A 17,230-nucleotide genomic window follows, 5' to 3' on the forward strand; every position below is an offset into this window, starting at 1 on the left:
TCTCTATGGGGTCAGGTCAGGCGAGTTTGCTGGCCAATCAAGCACAGTACACTGTATACTTTTCAGAGGTCCGATACTGTTCTATTCTTCAATCCTTGTCTTCTTGGTTCCATGTAATATTCTGATTTTCTGAGATTGTGGATTTGGGGTTTTCATGAGCTGTACGCCATGATCATCACAATTATAACAAATTAAGGCTTGGCTTATCTCGCTTTGCATGTAATGCGTCTGTCTCATATATCAGTTTCACCTTTTAATTTGCATTACTGAAATTAATGGACTTTTGCACGATATTCTAATTTTCCGAGTTTCACCTGTACATTTCCCCCTTCAAAATCTGAGAAAGATGTTTGTGATGTCTAAACAGGGGTATATGGGATCATGAAATCTACTTACGTTAATGTAAAACATGCAGTGAAAGTTCTAGGTAGAGCAATCAGGAGGGCCTAGTGGAAGAGCTATATATTCATTGATGGTATACAGCTTTTTTAAAATGGCAGGCCGGAGGGGCTGGACTTTCTCTTTGCTTTTTTGACAACTGATCAAAAAAGTTGACCAACTGAGGATGGAGGGAGAAAGTGGGGAAAGGGCTACACATAGGCCATTAGTTACCAGACATTTATTTTCTCAGTTTTTCTACAGACAATAAGGATATAAGTAACAGAAAATGAATACAATACAATCAGTGATCAAAGTGTACTTTAAATAATTATTTTTCTTTTAATCTCTGCCATTTCTCATCAATCCCTTTCTTGGTAAAATGGATATTCTGCATGTGGATCCAAGATGGGGCAGAAGAATAAGAAGGTTTCGCAGCCACAGATAACCCACCTTAGCCCTGCAGAAAAATAATGGGGGAGGTAATCTGAATTGATGCATGTCTTCTCCTCAGACTGGAAGTGAATGAGAGCAGTAGGGCTGTGCATAGACCGTTTCCCGCAGTTTGGTCTGAATTTGAACCAAATTCTGACTGCACTGTGGGTCCCCGAACCAGTTTGGTTGAACCCATCGGCTGGGCTGGTCGGGTCAAAGAACCAACTCAAACCAGTTTGACATGGTTCACAATCAAACCACTCAAACTAGCTTGGTTTGCAATGGACTGGTTCAAATCGGTTCCGCACTTCTCTAGAGAGCAGTTCATATATGCTTTCCTCAGACTGCTGAATAGCAGTGTTCAAGCCCTTAGCCCGCTGAGGCTGAAGAGAAGCAAACAGCCTTCCTAAAGGGGTGAGGGAATTGGATTCCATGTAGCAGCCACCTTCTGAGCCTAACCCCACCCCCCATTCGGCCTTTTAAACTGCAAGTGGGTGTGTGTGCCCTCAGTCCTCCTTAAAGGCCTGCAAAGGGGAATTGGCCTTGATAGGCACACTTCCCTGGAGCCTATTTTTCCCCCAGCCGTGAGAGGGTGGTTGTTTTTTTTAATAGCAAGAGCTCTTGCTAGTTATGTAATGCTTTTTCTCTTATTTCCAGTGTTACCTTTCTCCACTGCCACAATATCAAAGTATCTGTATAAACAGGATCTGCATACAAATGGGTATTCTGTGCTGGAAATGTAGTATTGTCAGCATGGAGATATGGACAAACTCATTCACTCTTTCTTTACAGTTGAATAAAAATAAAGTTTATTAATAACTTTTGAAGACTACTTGGTTCTCTACTCATCTAGACCCATTTAAAACTGGTTTTCGGGTGGGCTGTGGGGTGCAGACTGCCTTGGTCGGCTTGATGGATGATCTCCAATTGGGAATTGATAGAGGAAGTGTGACTCTGTTGGTCCTTTTGGATCTCTCAGCGGCTTTCGATACTATTGACCATAGTATCCTTCTGGAACATCTGAAGGTGTTGGGGATGGGAGGCACTGTTTTACAGTGGTTCTGCTCCTACCTCTCAGAGGTAGGTCCACTCCTACCTAACTCTTGGATAGATTCCAGATGGTGTCGATTGGAGACTGTTGCTCTTCAAAATCTGAGCTTAAGTATGGTGTCCCTCAAGGCTCCGTACTTTCTCCATTGCTTTTTAACATCTACATGAAACTGCTGGGAGAGATCATCAGGGGATTTGGAGCTGGGTGTTACCAGTATGCTGATGACACCCAGATCTACTTCTCCATGTCAACTTCTTCAGGTGATGGCATATCCTCCCTAAATGCCTGCCTGGAAGCAGTAATGGGCTGGATGAGGGAGAATAAACTGAAGCTGAATCCAGATAAGACGGAGGTACTTATTGTGCGGGGTCAGAACTCTAGAGACAATTTTGATCTGCCTGTTCTAGATGGGGTCACACTTCCCCAAAAGGAACAGGTTCGCAGTCTGGGAGTACTTCTGGATTCACATCTCTCCCTGGTTTCTCAGGTTGAGGCGGTGGCCCGGGGTGCTTTCTATCAACTCCAGCTGATATGCCAGCTGCGCCCGTTTCTTGAGATAAGTGACCTCAAAACTGTGGTACATTTGTTGGTAACCTCCAGACTTGACTTTTGTAATGCACTCTACATGGGGCTGCCTTTGTACGTAGTCCGGAAACTTCAGTTGGTTCAGAACGCGGCAGCCGGGTTGGTCTCTGAGTCATCTCGGAGAGACCATGTTACTCCTTTACTGATGGAGTTACACTGGCTGCCAATAGGTTTCCAGACAAAATACCAACGGCTAGTTATAACTTACAAAGCCCTAAACGACTTAGGCCCTGGGTACCTAAGAGAGCGTCTTCTTCGTTAAGAGCTCCACCACCCATTGAGGTCATCTGAGGAGTTCTGTCTCCAGTTACCGCCAACTCGTTTGGTGGCGACACAGAGATGGGCCTTCTCGGTCGCTGCCCCAAGATTGTGGAATGTGCTCCCTCCTGGGATGTGATCCTCCCCATCTCTGGCGATTTTCAAAAAACACCTGAAAACCCTTCTTTTCACCCAAGCTTTCTCAGCTTCCTAAATTGTAGGGGGTTTAATTTCTGGTTTATTTTAAAAGTCAAAACCCGATTTCAGGGTTTTCAATCACTGTAATTGTTTAATTGTTTTTTTAAAATGTGTTTAAATTGTTAATTGTTATATTGTTTTTAAATTTGTTTTCGCTCTTTACTGTTTTAGTGGTTTGTTTTAATTGTAAACCGCCCTGAGCCATTTTGGAAGGGCGGTATACAAATCAAATCAAATTAATCAATAAATAATACTTATAAATTAGGTTTGCTTGCCTTCTCAGTTACAGGATTCTGATTATAGTTACTTTATACACTTTACACTTTAGGAACAATCCACACTTTCATAATTCTTGGCATTATAACATTTTCCTTTCCAAGCTTATATAATTGATTCACTTTACTTATTTTTACTCAGAACCTGCCTTGGTTTTTTCAACTCTGAGACTTCTCACTGGGCTGTCTCACAGACACCTGATCTCTGTGAACCTCTAGTTCCAACTGACACTCTCCAAAGATTCCAACTACTCTAACTGCCTTTCTCCATGAGGGGGTTTCCTAGACACAGCTCCAGGGCTTGTGTCTGCCAGTCACACTTATTCCGGGTTCAGATGTAATGGGGAACTGGAGGCAGAGCAGCCAGAGGTCCCCAGATCTGAATGTCCAAATGTGGCAAACCTCAGTTTGGACCCTAACTCAACCTGTGGGTTTACTCACCAAACTCCAATTTGAACCCTCAGTTTGTAGTAAGATTAGCTGCTTGGGCCTCCGATTTGTGGCTGCCTCTATTATGTCTGGATTCAGTAAACGAAGCAGCCTCCCCCAGGACCAGAGTTGAAAGGAGGAAGCTCCTCCCTCTCTGAGTTGTGATAGGCTGCTGTGGCTGTCCATCAATCAAAGGAGGAAGCCCGGCAGCCAGTTACCTGAGGCCAGCGCTTATGTCTTAATTTGTACAGGTATGCAAACTGGGCAGGGGGGAGTGGAACTGTGGGTCCATTGGACCCTTGGTTCTATATTATGTCTGAACCAGGCTTATGTATAAGATTTAACCTCCTCGTACCCAGACAACTCTGCACAGTTTACTCTCCAGCCTAATTTCATCATACCCTTGTTGTATTCTATCTAGTAATCTTTTATGCTTTGTTGTTGAGAAGTTTGTCCCAGAGGGGATCCTGTAGAGAGTGTGGAGGGTAGAGTCAGAAAGAAAAAGGGAGGGAAAGGAGAAGCAGAAAATGGAGTTGTTTCTGAATAAACTCTTAGTTAAATATGCATAAGATTACCCTACCTGTCAACATGTACCTATTTTCCCATTCAGGGGAATGAGAAAATAGGGACGTGTTGGCAGGTATGGATTACTCTGCGTTTATGAGGGAAGCAGCTATAAAACAACTCTCTCTTCTGAAAAATTTTCATGGGTCCCCAATTGTAGATACAACTAATTATCAGCCCTTTAACACACTCTTTTATAAAGCAGTTGACTCATATTTATCAGCAGGCAGACTTTGAGGTGGGAAATGGCAGGAAATTGCTGTAACTTTCCTCTATTGTTTCCCTTACTTGTCTTTGGTTTCAAAATCCATGTTACATTTGTGCTCCCTCTCTGTATCTACTTTGGCTGGAACATCAACAGCAAGCATGGGGACATGAGAGCAGTCTATGGTATGATGTGTTTAACAGACAGATGTGTTGTTTGCTAGAATATAGGGAGCTCCCTTATACTAAGAGCCATTACAGAGTAAGGTGATGGACTGAGATGGAAGAATTGTGAAACGCAGACTGAAAGGGAGGATTTGTAAGGGTGAAGTAATAATTTGGAATGTTTCTCCACATTTAAAAACAAACAAACCCTCTCCCGTATGTAGTGAACTAGTACATTGTGAGAACGTTTAGCATAGCCTGCTCCCTAAATGCTAGTATTTCTAAATTCAATGAATTTAGGAGAACCTTCCAACAGATGACCACCCCAGTCTGAAATGATAACAGTCTAGAATTCTATGACATAGTTTGGTATGATGCGCAGAATATCACCGAGACATGCCATTGAAATGTCCACCTAGCTCAGAAATATGTTCTGTCTGGTGGCAGCTCCTTAAGGCAGAGTCCAGTCCTGTTACTTGAATTAGAGTCCAGAGGCCAGTCCTTTTACTCGGATTCCCTTATCCGGCAATGCCAGGCTTTGAACTAGAGACCTTTTGTGTGCTATCTATGCACTTTATCACTGTGCTATGTCCTCTCCCCTGGCTACATGGTCCATACAGCCCAACTGCATTTTTGTTTTCCAGTGCTGTCAAATATTCCACAGCCAGAGCTTTATAATAATCACATCGTTGCTGCTGAGTTACTTTGAATTCAGAGTCAGTGCTGTATTACCGACTCTATAACTCAGGGGGCTCGAGCCGAGCCGCTTGCCCTTTCTCAATGTTCAGTACGACACTGACATCTTGTGGCCCTTAACCCTGCCACTGTGGGAAACAGGGCCAAGGAGTCCTCAGAACAAGGATGAAGCAAAATTAGCTTTCTGAGAGCTGTATTGATTCCCCTCCTGTTTCAGCTCCTCATATTTTGCCAGAAGCATGCTTTGTGTGGCCCATTTTGCTAGGAAACGTCTTTGTTTTTAATCACCGACTCTTTACTACGATCAAAACAACAGAGGCAGCTATTAGGAGCTTGTGACAATAACCCAACAGGGCAGCAGCTGATAAACTCCTTGAGAAGGAATTAGCTATTTGTGAATAGAAGAAGAGAAAGAAATCAAAACATCACAGACACCCACTGTTCAAACAAGCTTTTGATTTCATAAGGCTTTTGTCCAACAGGGCAGTGGAAAGTGATCACATTGCCTGTGATTTTTTTCAGGAAATGTCTCATGGTGGATTTGACTGCAATGAAAACCACTTGCAAATACATTGCGCATATTCACACTAAAGACTTGGATTGGTTTATTGGTCATTCCCTCATTCCAGGGAAACTAGAAATTGTAGTACTGTGGGGAAAGCACAAGGATATCTAATAGAGCATTATTTGCACCCTCGCCAAGCCAAAGTTCCCAGAATTCCTTAGAGGAAGCTATGAAAACTAAAGTGATATGAAACCAATATAGATTTGTAATGTCAGTAACGACATCTGGTTACACCTTCCATTCTGCAATAAATATCTCTAGTTTTTCCAAACATGCCAGTATGATGTTTTTCAGTTTCAATTAAGTCAGACCACTGTTTAAAGAATGTTTAGATGATGAATCATCTGCCCTTCATGCATGTAATTTAACTCATTTTAATCTTATGAAAACATCAGTATAGAGGCATTATTGAGACAATGAAGGAAGCATAAGGACTTAACAGTATCATAAAAAGAAGTTACCACCAAGACTCCCTGGCCATGTTTTGCTGTGGTATATAATCAGCTGCAGTGTGGCTCCTTTCTAATCTCTTGAAGGAATATGAGAAGCCCTGGGCCAGATGTGGAGAACCTATGTAATTTTCTCCCATGTCAGTATTGCCTCTCCTGGAAATGGGGCAACACTGGGAGAAGCTGCAGCACAGGCTTCTCCTAGGTCTCTGGGGCGGCTCACATTACTGTAGTGGGAAAGGAGAGAACCCATAATATGAGTTGGAGATTATTTTTAGAAGGAAAACCCATCTCTAATATTTTCTTTTTAATTTCTTTTTATAGTAACTCACTGCCACGGATCTCACCATGCTGGCACCATGTGTCATGGCCGTCTCAGCCAGCCCTGTAATCTTAAGCTTCACCACTGCCATCAAGTAGACTTTTGTATTTTTTCTGGCTGTGTCTACTAAAACAGCCTTCCAAACCTCTGTCTCATTCAAAGATAGGTAGGGTGGAAAGGCCTCTAAGCATGGGGTGGGGAAACCGACAGAAGCAATACATTTTCAACTTCAAAACAAGAAAACTTTTCTTTAAAATAGTTCCGTTCAAAACAATATTTCTGGAAATTTTTGTACAAAACAAAAACTGTATGAGCACAAGGAATAAATAAAATTTGAGAAAAACTTATCCAATCTATCCTGCACTAATCCTGGGCCCTAACTCAGAGTCCTTACCAAGAATCCTCTTGCAGTCACCCCCAGTCAGCATCTGCAGCAAGCCTGGCTTGTCCCTTGCTCAGCCTCAGGTTCTGCTCTCCCTTCCCAGTTCTGGGGGTTCCATCCCAGACTGTTCCTTCAGCTGCTTTGGGAGTGATTCAGTCCTCCAGAGAGTCATGACTCTCCCAGTGATGTTGCAGCTCTCTTTCCAGCACCAGATCTGGTTCTGTCTGACTATGACAGCAACTTGCACTCCTTCAATTCCTTTACTGGAACTCTCTTCAGCTCTCCAACTTGCATTAAAACTCTGCTGAACGCAGCCTCCTTATATTCTCTTCCCACCCACCCCATTCTTTTCCAAATAACCCAATCAAAACAACTCAAGTTCCCTCCATTATTTTAAAATATGCCCAATCAATTCAACCTCTCTTTCCCCTCCAAAATTAAACCAGTGCAATTCTTCTCCCTCCAAAACCAAACTGTAGAACAGGAGCTGTGAACCTTTGACCCCTGCACAGCTTTTTTAACATGGGGAGTAAGCAAAGCAATTGCAATACAGAAATCTTATATACAAAAAGAGGAGGTTCAGGCCTCATTCCTTCACACTCACCAAGCCCAAAGTACCCTCAAAATCAATGTGTCCTTTTACCTCAAACCCTCACTGACTACAACTTGCTGGCTTCAGTTAAAATTGGAACTTGGCTGTGGCTTTGTATACAGAATGTCCGGGGTTCAGTCCCTGATATCTCAAGGTAGGACTGGGAAAGACCCCAGACTGAAAGCCCTATACACTGCTTTCAGTCAGTGTAGATGATACTGAGCTAGACAGACCAAAGGTCTGACTTGGTATAGAGCAGCTTCATGTGTTCAAAAGTGACACTCACACCCCACTAAAACATATTCATTTATTTAAACAATGGTATGAAAAGTGGGTTGGATCACATTCAAATCTGCTGAAAGTATACCCTTATCAGTCTCACTGCTATCCTGCTACTGAGCTGAATGTGATTTATTGCGACAAAAAGCCAGCTCCATTTTCCTTGAGAAAGTTTCCATTTTCCTCTGCCTCATTCTTCAAGCAGTTACTTATATGCCTGCCAGCACCTCCCTAAAATCCCAGTTCGGACTTTCTTTTATGCTGATGCCTGTTTCAGTTCCCATAAAGAAATTACAGTCTGTAAGAGCTTGTTTCTTTGCCATGCGTTTCTTTTGTGTATGCTGAACTGCGATCAAATTTGTCAATGACTTCAATTGGGGAAGAGAGAAACAAAAATACAGTGTAGGAAACGAGAGTGATGGGAGCTGCAGGCAGTGACTGGAGAGTCACATTAGTACATTTGAAGTTCTGTGCTCAGTAACATGAAGTAAACAAAATGGATGTGTATTATGGAGGGGAAAAGGGAACACAACAAAAATAACCATGTCACTGTGACTAAAATAAGTTGTATCCTCCAGGACTTTAACTGTATCAGGGAAGGTCAAGATTTTGCAGCTGTAAGGAAGTATCATAAGAAGGGGAAGCAAAGAGCTGGAAAAAAAGAGAACTCCTGGCTAGGGATAGGAGAAAAAGGGCAAAAAGGTGGGCAACCAAGCTAACAAAAAGCTGCAACTCTTGCAGCCAATCGAGGCAAGGTTGGAGGTGCTGGAAAAAGATGCCGCGGAGGAGGCTGGGACAGCGTAATCTGCCAGGCCAGTGGAGGCTCCTGGCCCAAACACACTGGACGCTGACATAGAATCCTTCTGTGAGTCTGATTGAGGTTGGGGCTATCCCCTGTGGGCTGGGCATTGGACCAATGTCTGGGTGGGGGGATGCCAGCTTGGCCAGTGGGATCAGGTTACTCTGCACCCAACTGGGCAGGGATGCCATTGCCACCTGTGGAGGTAGTAGGGGAAACTGACAAGAAGGCTGCACCAGCAGTATAGCTGCAGCTTATGCCCTGGGAGCTGAAGTGGGGGAGCAAAAAGGCAGGGGGCATGGACCAGGGTCAGCTGGGTGAAAGCAAGGCTTTGGCAGCAACAGGCGATAAGATTGAACACTACGCCTGCGGGAACGTGTCTTTGCCTCTTGGTGATCACTTGCTGTCCACAAAAGAGAAAATTTGGAGGAACGAGGACATTGATATGTTCTCACTGCTGTTCCATGAAACAGTTCCACTTTCCATGGTCTGGCGCAGGAGCTAGGTGTCTCACTCGCAGCAGAAAAAACAGAGAGACCAACCTCAAGGCTAGAGTTCCTCGGAACTGAGATAGATACTGAGGCACAATGCTGCCGGCTGCCAGCGGACAGGGTCCTAGCATTGGAGCTGTGGCTGGGCCGCCTGCTGGAAGCCAAGATGGTTATGTGGGAGCTGCAATCCATCGTGGGGCACATGAACTTTGTGTGTAGGGTTATAGCACCCAGACGTGCCTTCCTCAGGAGGCTGTGTGATGCCACCAAAGGGGTTAAAGCCCCCCATCACCGGGTTAGAGTGACACAAGATGTTAGGGAAGATGCCAGGATGTCAGTTGAGTTTTTAAAAGATTTCAATGATGTTTCATTCTGGCGCTCCAAATTCCTGCTGTAGGCTGAGCTGCAGGTCTAATCTGATGCAGCCAGTGGCAATGGTTTTGGCCTGTTTTGGGGGTGGGGCAGTGGTGCCAGATGGCCCGAGGAGTGGGACAGGAGGGGCGTCAGGTCAGGACATGGCACCTGACAGAATCAGTACCCGGCCCTTCGCCCTGGTGTGAGATGGCCCTCACTAAGAGGCACCTCCACATGGGAGGCGTACCCGCACTCTGGTGAGTTAGGTACCTCGTTGCAAGTCCTCTTCACTATAGATGAATAAAGTGGCCCTAATTTACTCCAACCAAGCATGTCCTGTCTTCATTGGGGTTTGGGGGTGCAATAAAGCTGTATGGAAAGTCACTATCCATAATTGAGTCATTACTCAATTTGGTTAGAATTTGTAGCCTTGACTTCGCAATCGAGTTTGGACTGAACAAATTTTATATTGGTAATACATTGAGAAAAAATGACAACTAGTGAAGGAATTGAGATGCCAAACAGAAACAACATAAAGATTCTGTCACCTGAGGAAAGTTATAAGTATTTGGGCATTCCCCAAAGTGACAAGATCAAGCACGCTGAAGTGAAGACCAAAGTTAGCAAGGAATATATCAGGCGAATAAGAAAAACACTGAAATCTAAACTCAATGATGGTAACAATATCAAAGCAATCAACACATGGGCAATTCCTGTAATCCGATATACAGCAGATATTGTTGATTGGATACAAACAAAATTGGCTGCGCTGGATTGGAAAACCAGGAAAATAATGACCTTCAATCATGCCCTGCACTGAAGAAGTGATGTTGATAGGCTGTACCTGCCAAGAAATAAGGGCAGATATAGAATGTTGCAAGTCAGACAGTCTGTTGAAAAAGAAAAATGAGCATTGGCAGAATACATCAATGAAAGCCAAGAAGAAATGCTACAGGAAGTGAGTAAGACAGGACTGTTGAAAATAAAGCAATCAAAGGATGAATACATAAACCAGCAGATGAATGAATCGAGAAAAATGGCACAACAAACCATTGCATGGTCAGTTCTTTAATGACATACAATTGAAAGTCAGCAATAGCACAACATGGCAGTGGTTAAAGAAGGGGATATTGAAGAAAGACACAGAAGGACTCATTTTTGCAGCCCAGGAACAATCACTACGAACAAATGTTATAAAAGCAAAAATTGATAAGACCCAGAAAGACAGTAAGTGTCAGTTATGCAAGGAAGTGGATGAGATGGGTGAGCACCTTGTATGTTGTTGTAAGAAAATCATGGAGACTGATTATAAGGAAAGACCCAACAAAGTTGCTGCAATGATCTACTGGAACATTTGCAAGAATTACAAATTGCCAGCAAGTAAAAATTGGTGGAATTATCCAATTGAGAAGGTCACAGAAAATGAAGAGGCAAAAATCCTTTGGGATTTGTGAATACAAACTGATAGGCATTTAGCACACAATATGCCTGATCTGACAGTCATTCAGAAGAACTGGGTTCTGATCATTGATATTGCAATCCCAGGGGATAGACGAGTCAATGAAAAACAATTGGAGAAAATAACTAAATACAAGGACCTTCAGATTGAAATTGAGCGGCTCTGGAAAAAGAAAACAATAGTGGTGCCAATAGTTGTTGGTGCCCTTGGTGCAGTACCAAAAGAACTTGAACACCATCTCAACACCTTGGGCATCAATAAAATTACAACACATCAACTACAGAAGGCCACACTACTTCGGAGAGCATTAATACTAAAACAATATCTTTAATTTTTCTTTAGTTATCCTAGACCCTTGGAAAGGGTCTGATAATTAAAGTACCAAATCCATTCAATAACATCTGGTGGACTGTGAAACTATTCCCATGATCACTAGAAAGCGGGTTAAGGGAGCGTGGCCTGCATTCTAGTGGTTGTGGGGACCACCAGGATCGCAGGCGAGCCTGGTGCTCCCAAGGGGGCTAGCCTGCCTAAACCTCCCCTTAAATGAGGTTAATGGAGCAAGCACTTCATTAACCTGATTTCATTGCTGGTGTGCTGCCGTGATGTGCGGCGACACATGAGTAGACCCCTGGCAAGGAGGCTGGCTCAGGGGTCTCTCCAGGATGCCCCACGCACTTGTGCGGGGCATCCTGGAACATCTGGGGGGCATGCGACCCAATTCCCGCAGCCCCTGCTGGCTCCGTGACAGAGCTGGCAGTCGTGTGGGTGGGTGATCCGGTAGTCATGTGGGTGGCTGATCTGGCTGCCCAGCTATGAGCGGCTGCTCATCTACAGGGAGGGCAGGCTAAACCCGCTCTCTCTGAAGAACCCCCTCAGGTGTCATGTGAAGCACATCTGTGTGTAATAATAATGATGATGATGCTGCTGCTGCTGATGATGATGATGCTCAGGCATTAAAAGATGTCAATGCTGCACTTGCAGAAATAACAACCTATAATTTTCAAGAAACAAACCAACTAATGTACAGTGCAGCAACAATAACAACACAAGAGCTCAGATATAAGATCAGTGGACCTGTCAAAAAAGAAAGCAGTACATCACCTAAATGGAAGATTAGATTAGAAAATAAAATCTCCAGGCTTAGATCAGATGCTAGTAAATTGAAAGATATGAAAGACAAGAAGCTGAAGAATGAAAACACCAAACAGTATCTGATCCAAAAATACCACCTAGATTCAAGGAGAATTAGAGAAGACCTGGAAATAATAAAGCAGCAAATAACAGCAGTTATTTGTCAAAGAAGATTAGCAGATATGAAGCCAGAATTACACAACACAGGCAGAATCTCCAATTCCAGTCGAATCAGAGACGTTTCTACCAAAGTATAGAAGGAGAAACTGCAAGAAACGTAGAAACACCAAATAAAGCAGAAACAGTGCAATTCTGGGGGAAATTATGGGACAATCCAATGGATTATAATAAAAAAGCAGGCTGGATGAAAGAGGTCAAAAAATGTAACCAACAAATGCAAGATCTAATAATAACACCAGAATTAATAAGTGAAAGAGCAAAGAAAATTAAAAATTGGACTACGCCAGGCGACGATGAACTGCATGGCTTTTGGCTTAAACACCTAACAAGCCTTCATAAACAAAAATCAAAACAGTTCAATCACATTTTGCAAGGCGGTGATGTTGAACAATGGCTAACAACTGGGAAAACTCATCTCATAATGAAAGAACCAGCAAAAGGTGCAGTTCCAAGTAATTATAGACCGATCACCTGCCTGCCAACCATGTTCAAATTATTAACTGGAATAATAGCAGATGAAGTGATGCAACACTTATTAACTAACAAACAGCTTCCACTTGAACAGAAAGGAAATTGCCCGAACACCGGAGGCACAAAAGACCAGCTGCTGATTGACAAAATGATTTTAGAAAACTGCAAGAGAAGAAAAACCAATCTAAGTGTTGCATGGATTGACTACAAGAAAGCCTTCGATTCATTGCCTCACACATGGATACTAAAATGTTTAGAAACAACTGGTGTCAGCAAAAACATTCAGATATTTATTTAAAAAGCAATGAGCATGTGGAGTACACAGTTAACAATCAATGGTGAGAGACTTCGACAGGTTAGCATTAGAAGAGGCATTTTCCAAGGGGACTCACTATACCCTCTGTTGTTTGTAATTGCCATGACCCCACTTTCACAAATACTAAACAAAACAGGCCTCGGATACCAAACATCTAAAACATCCAGTAAAATCAACCATCTGCTTTACATGGACGATCTGAAGTTGTATGGAAAGTCCCAGTCAGAAATGGAATCACTGCTAAACACTGTCCGTATATTCAGTAGCGATATAGCAATGGAGTTTGGACTAGACAAGTGTGCTGCATTAATAATGAACAGAGGAAAAATAAGAAAAACAGAAGGAATAGAACTGCCCAATGAAAGCAACATCAAGAACCTGGAAGAGAAAGAACATTACAAATACTTGGGCATTCTCCAGGCTGATAACATTGCACACACTGAAGTTAAAAGAAAAATTGGAAGTGAATACATCAGGAGAGTTAGAAAAATCCTCAAGTCCAAACTCAATGGCGGGAACACCATACAAGCCATAAACACCTGGGCTATACCTGTTATCTGATACACTACAGGAATAATAGACTGGACCCAGGCAGAGCTAGAGACGCTAGATTGTAAGACCAGGAAAATCATGACCATCAATCATGCTCTGCACCCCCGCAGTGATGTAGATAGGCTCTACCTCCCTCGCAGCTCAGGTGGAAGAGGAATGCTGCAAGTCCATCAAACAGTAGAGGAGGAGAAAAGAGGCCTTGAAGAATATATCAAGGACAGTGAAGAAGATGCACTTCAAATGGTCAAGAACGAGAAACTATTCAACACCAATGAAACAAAGCAGGCCTATAGGAAAGAACAAGTCAAGAACCGAGCAGAAAGATGGAGAAATAAGCCCCTGCACATGGAAAATCAGACATCACCAAGACCTGGCAATGGCTTAAGAATGGCAACTTGAAGAAAGAAACAGAGGGTTTAATACTGGCTGCGCAAGAACAGGCACTAAGAACAAATGCAATAAGAGCAAAAGTCAAAAAAATCCACAACAAACAGCAAGTGCCACCTTTGTAAAGAAGCAGATGAAACAGTGGACCACCTAATCAACTGTTGTAAAAAGATCCCACAGACTGACTACAAACAAAGGCATGACAAGGTAGCAGGGATGATACACTGGAACATCTGCAAAAAAATACAAGCTACCTGTAGCCAAAAACTGGTGGGATCATAAAATTGAAAAAGTTCTAGAAAATGAAGATGCAAAAATATTATGGGACTTCCAACTAAAAACAGACAAACATCTGCCACACAATAAACCAGATATAACTGTAGTTGAGAAGAAAGAAAAACAAGTTAAAATAATCGACATAGCAAAACCAGGGGATAGCAGAATAGAAGAAAAAGAAATAGGAAAAAAAATATAAAGATCTACAAATTGAAATTGAAAGGCTGTGGCAGAAAAAGACCAAAATAATCCCAGTGGTAGTTGGCGCCCTAGGTGCAATTCCAAAATAACTTGAAGAGCACCCCAACACCATAGGAGCCATAGAAATCACCATCAGCCAATTACAAAAAGCAACTTTACTGGGAGCAGCCTATATTCTGCGACGATGTCTGTAATAACAGCAGCAACATTGATAATAAAATTCAGCCATCCCAGGTCCTTGGGAAGGACTCGATGTCTGTATAAAACAAACCAGTCAATAACACCTGTCTGTTTAAACAAGAAATAATAATAATAATAAATTAATACATTTTATTTTCTGGTTATCCAAACTTTTTTTTACTCCTTGCACATGTATTTGGCTTAGTTGTGCAAGGTTTCTATTAAAAAGGTGTTGGGGGGAACTGTACAGAAGAATGGAGAAGAGGAACCAAGCTTTCATTGGGAATGTCCTTATAGGGCAGACAGAAATGCCCCTCCACACACACACAAGAATTGGAATAGCAGGGTATGGGGTGTGGCAGCTTTGTTCCCCTGCCTTCAACATGATTTTCTTGAGAGTAGCCTCATACACTGCAAAGGAATCAATAATTTTACTCTTTTCATTTCTATGGAGCAGGATCCCAAGTTGCTTAATTATATAGTGGCGTGCATAAAAGCTACTGCTTTTCTCTCTCCCCCATGGAGACCTTTAAAGTGCCTGCTGCCTTCAACAGGGGATACAGTAGACCTGTGTAGCCTAAAACCTGTTGCATCCAACCCAAGAGAAATTTTCAAGAGATCAAACATAGCCCCCTGTAATGCTTGTGTCAGGATGTGTGGGAAATCTGACATTTCCTGACATTCCTGTTGGACCAAGTTAAATGGCCCTTGCAGCAGCACAGCTGCTAATTCTTTGATAGGCAGGTCTGCAAAGGGGCACATCCACATGTGGGGGGTTTGGGGGGGGCATTCATCAAGGCGATGGGACTTATTCTTTAAAACCTTTGCATTTGACTGGATCTGGGTAGTATTGTGCTGGTGCGCCTGGGGAAGCCCACTTGCCATTCTTTCCACAGTTGCCAAATAACTCTACTTTCCTCCCTCTGCAACCTCAGGTTTCTGAAACTAAAGATCCATGGATCAGCACACCTCCTGGTTCAGTAAAAGCAAGCTTTCCGTGCACCATATACCCCCAATGCCATCCATTCAGTACATAGAAAGTAGAGGGTTGGAGAAGGGTGGGTAATGTGTCTTCCTCTGCTGTGGGGCTGCACTAGAGGTCCCATTTCTCATTTGCCCAGGACCCTGGGTTATCTGCTGCTGAGCGGCTTGCGCAGGGGCCATGGGCTCTGCATGGACAGATTTGCTGGCTTGCTGCCCAGATGTGCCCATGGGGCTGATTCCTGATGGCTCTGCATGTGGACCCACAGGAGGAGGTCTTATGGGTGTCTCTGGCATGGATGGCAAAAGCCCACCCTGCAGAACCCGCAAGGTCCCTTGCACTGGGGCAAGGGGCATCTGGGCCTGTGGGTGCTCCTGCCCATGCACAGCTTGAGAGGCTGGAATGGCCTGGAGTTGCAGGCAAGTAGGGCCCTGGCATCAGCAGCTGAGGTTGTTAGAGCGGCTGTTGTTGAGGGGGAAAGTGTGGTGTCTGGTTGGCAATTCTAGATATTGAATCAGTCATGCATTCTAGGTAGGCAGTGTAGCACTCAATCCTTCTCTCAGCTGCTGTATCAGACCGCTGCATAGCACCCACCAATTCCCTCACAGTGCAATCTGAGACTTCTTCATAGACCTGCACTGGGTGCTCGGACACCTGTTCATAGGCCCACACTTTCTGACCTGTGACCTTTTGCAAGACCTGCCTGTCTTCATTGCACCTTTCACTCTCTTTGGTTCATTTCACACAGCAGCGAGCAGGTGGCCTGTGAGCTCTCAGCATGCTGTGTGAAGAGGTCCTTTGCAAGCTGGAGATGGTCCACATGCCTCCTGTTGCATAACTGGGCCACGTGCTCCATGTTGCTCAGTGGCCTGGGTGGGGCTGGATCTGGCTGGTCCACTGGCATGTTAGGTCTTGCACATACTTCCTCTGCAGGTTGTGGTTGGCTAGGATCTTCTCTGACTGGTGAGGCTGCAGGGAGGGGGTTTGGAGAAGGAAAATAGCATTAAGAGTTAGCTGAAATAAATCCTTTGGCATTACTTGCCTAAAGGTGCAGTCATGCCACAAAGTATTTGCCCTTCTCCCCCAAGGGGCGGGCCTCATCGCCACAAGACTCTCACTTCCCCCATGGACTATACCTGCATACGAATACAAATATGAATATGAAAAATATTTATATACCGCTTTTCAAGAAAAGTTTCCTAAGCGGTTCACATAGATATAAATGAATGGATGAATGAATACATACATACATACACATACATAAAATGGTTCTCTGTCTCTAAAGAGCTCACAAACTTTGAAAGAAACATAAGAAACATCTTTTTAAAAAACCCATAAGGGAGACACCAGCAACAGTCACTGGAGGGATGCTGTGCTGGGGATGGATAAGGCCAGTTGTGCTTCCCTGCTCAATAAAGAGAAACACCACTTTTAAAAGGTGCCTCTGTGCTCATTTAGCAGGGGGTATATGAGATGTAAGAATGGGAGGGAGCATGCCGCTGTCCGGGTTGGCATGGACAGATGGTTGTGGGACCTTAGGGGCACACCCCATAGTTGCGGCACAACCCATAGGGTGGGCAGGCAAGTGTTGCTGAGAGAGATGGAAGCCTCTGGTGCCCTG

The 17,230-nt window shown here is 43.7% G+C and overlaps 1 long non-coding RNA gene across 1 annotated transcript in view; it reads right to left on the reverse strand.

Annotated features, from left to right (window-relative positions):
* Window positions 1-612: 612 nt before the first annotated feature.
* Window positions 613-17,230, reverse strand: part of LOC128351810 (uncharacterized) — a 74,508-nt gene continuing 57,890 nt past the window's right edge. The window contains exons 5-6 of the long non-coding RNA XR_008320054.1: window positions 3,622-16,578; window positions 613-838 (exon numbers count right to left, since the gene is read on the reverse strand). This is a non-coding gene — a long non-coding RNA (uncharacterized LOC128351810). The remainder of the gene's footprint in view (window positions 839-3,621; window positions 16,579-17,230) is intronic.

This window comes from Hemicordylus capensis, chromosome 3 (genome assembly GCF_027244095.1).
Source record: "Hemicordylus capensis ecotype Gifberg chromosome 3, rHemCap1.1.pri, whole genome shotgun sequence".
Classification (NCBI taxonomy): domain Eukaryota; kingdom Metazoa; phylum Chordata; class Lepidosauria; order Squamata; family Cordylidae; genus Hemicordylus; species Hemicordylus capensis.